Below are 3400 nucleotides of genomic sequence, written 5' to 3'. Positions count from 1 at the left end.
GAGGTAACATTGAGAATATCAATTTATACAGAGAGCTATTGAAGCTCAAAAAGCGTGAACAAGATTATTATTATCATGGGGTGACATTGTCTGATTACCACCGGGAGGGTAAAATACCACGTGGTTTCAGGATAAGGAACATTCCAACTATTGGCAAGCTTAATGCCACTTTCTGTAAGAAATGGATAGCCATTTTAAATAAGTGTTCCTATGATCTCATCTTGTTGGTGATAGAGGAGGTTACGAAGGAGTTAATGACTATCAGGTCCCAAATAGATGAGTTTGAAACCACTCATAAACCAACGTTATTGGCTGATACTACCTCCAATTGGCTAGAACAGTTATCGACACAGGTCGACAAATATCGTAAAGACCTAGTGCAATACAAACGCCTGAAATTGGAGAAAGTCAATCAAGATTATGCCAAGAAACAGGTATATCCCTGGATATCAGGCACCACCCCTTATTCAAGAGCCCCAAGGAAACGGATGTCCAATCGGTATAATAGGGGCCAATTTGATACAGATACATCTACAGATGGCACAGCTTCGGCCAGTGAAAATGAGCGTGGCAATATCTCTGGTCGTCACCCTTTAGGGGTTCGGACAAGAGCCCAAATTTCCGACCCAAGCGGAGGTACACGAGGAGGGAGGGCCAAAACCAAATGTCGTTGCGGAGGACGTCCTCCAGTACAGAAGAGGAGCTGATCATCAACATTTCGGATCGAGTTCTCACTCCTAATGAAAACAAGGTACTGTCTAGAGGTTTGAACTTTGTCCCTACACAGCGGTTTGAACCGTTTGAATGGAAGATTGAACGTTACAAATTAAGTAGACAATTGCGTCTCAAAGAATATTTCAATTCACCTGAAAAAGTGACTGTGACTAGTGACCCATTACCCAGCTTCTTGCATAAGAAATCAGTTTTTGATCCATGTTCAACGAATGCAGCCATTAAGTCCTTCTGTCGCACGATTGACATGAGTATTGATAGCATGTCGACTTCTCCTAAGGATCAGTTTAGTAATTTATCCAAGGAGGAATGGCAGGCATTAATGTCTCTCAGCAAATATGATGACGTGGTGTTCAGACCGGTGGACAAGGGCGGAGCCATAGTCGTGCAAAATACAGCAGACTATGTATCTGAACTGAATCGTCAACTTAGTGACCGCTCCACCTATGTTGTCTTGAAGTCTGATCCCACGTCATCATATAAGAAAGAGTTAGATACTATTCTGCATAAAGCTGTTCTTGATGGTGATATTTCGGTTGATGTGTGTGATGCTTAAATGGTTACTTATCCGATTGTACCACTATTGTACTCAATTCCCAAGATACATAAAGATAGATATGCTCCTCCAGCACGTCCCATCATATCTGCGGGGGGATCATTATTTAAAAAAATCTCTATGTATCTTGACTTTTTCCTACAACCATATGTTCAGACTCATGATTACTATTTAAAGGATACTACTTCACTCTTGACTAGATTGGCAGAGATTCAGACAGTTCCTCCGGGTTGTTTTTTAGTGACCATAGATGTTAAGAGACTCTACACGTGTATTCCCCATGGTGCTGGCCTGACTGCTGTACAAACGGTGATTGACAACCATCCCCTATATAAAGGGCCTTGTGTTGAACTGTTTATTCGGTTATTGCGTCTCATGTTAGAACGCAATTACTTCATGTTCAACAATGCGTATTATGTGCAGCGTCAGGGCTGCGCCATGGGGAGTAATGTGTCTCCATCTCTGGCCAACTGTTTTATGTTTGGCGTAGAGGAAGAATTATTTTTTTCAAAAGATGAGGTTAAGTCGAATGTATTGCTGTATCTTAGATACATTGATGACTTGTTGCTCTTGTGGACGGGTCCAGGGGAGCAACTAGAGTCTTTGATTAAAACACACAATGAAACTGATTCGCCAGTGAAATTCACTTATACCATTAGTACATCTAGTGTGAATTTTTTAGATGTTAATATCAGCCTCATTGATAATAAAATTAAAACTCAGCTGTTTTGTAAACCAACAGATAGGAATAATATACTGTTAGCCAGTAGTCATCATCCAGAACCCCTAAAGAGAGGTCTTCCTTTTTCCCAGATGCTCCGAGTTCGTAGAATTATCAATGATGAGACACAGCTTGAAAGGGCTCTGGATGAGATGGTCAATAAGTTTAAGAACAGGGGATACTGTCCTAGAGAGTTGGCACGCACCAAGAATCGGGTCCTTAAAATTTCTAGATCTGATTCTCTGATGCCTGTGGCTAGGGAAAGTCATTCGAAGTTTGTTTGGGTTAACAAATTTAACACTGCAAGTACCAAAATCAATAGGGTGACTAAAGCATTCTGGCCGGTCATTCAATCTGACCCCGCTCTTTCCAATTTACGTGATCAAAGAATAATGCCAGCCTACAAGAGGGGTAGAAATATTCGGGATTATGTGGTAAAATCGGACATTCAATTTCCATCTCCTGTAGATACACAAAACAAGTCATTTTTGAATCAGCAGCGCAAAGGCTGCTTCAAATGCCTGGGCTGCACTACGTGCAGCCTTATGATAGCAGGCGATTCATTCCATCACCCTTATACCGGAAAAAAGTTTAACATTCGACATAGAGTCACTTGTAGTACGAAGTTTGTCATTTATCTTCTCAGTTGCCCGTGTGGTTTGCACTACGTGGGCAAAACTGAGAGTACATTTAAGGAATGCATGGCGAACCACCGTTCATCGATAAGGGCCGCATTATTGTCAGGGAAAAGTGATCTACCGGTCCCCAGACACTTTGTTGAAGCCCACCATTCTCTAGCGACTTTACGCCACCGTATAATAGATCACATCCCCCTGCTAAAACGGGGGGGTGATCGGGGTCTTCGTTTATTACAAGCAGAATCCAAGTGGATTTTTCTACTGGATACACTGTCCCCCCATGGGTTAAACGAACAGTTAGGATTATCATGCTTTCTATAAGAAATTAGGATCATGCCTATGATGCTAAGAGATATGTACTTTGGCGTTATTTGTATTAATTGGACATCGTTTTTATGACACAATCTCGATTGTGCAATTATGTATGAAAGCTCTTTTGATAGTATGCACATATTATGTCAGTGTTATAATATACCACAGGCAGGCTGCTACAGTGTAACTTGGTGAATATGTGTAATATTACTGTTTGTCTTGTTTGTGTTTTTTCATTTAGCACTTTGCACTTTGTATAATTATGGTGCTCTGGTCCCTCCGTACCACTTGGTGTCCGGGCGCACCGTGATGACGTCATTTTATCGAGCGTGGCGCGCGGACGGCGGGAGGAATGGACGGATCAGTGGAGGTATAAAGGTATGTGATGTCTGTTATTGTATTATGCCCTGAGGAAAATGTTGAACAAATAACATTGAAACG

The sequence above is a fragment of the Pseudophryne corroboree genome, chromosome 5 (genome assembly GCF_028390025.1).
Source record: "Pseudophryne corroboree isolate aPseCor3 chromosome 5, aPseCor3.hap2, whole genome shotgun sequence".
NCBI lineage: Eukaryota > Metazoa > Chordata > Amphibia > Anura > Myobatrachidae > Pseudophryne > Pseudophryne corroboree.
The sequence above is the reverse complement of the archived record's forward strand: the minus strand, read 5'-3'. Positions refer to the sequence as shown.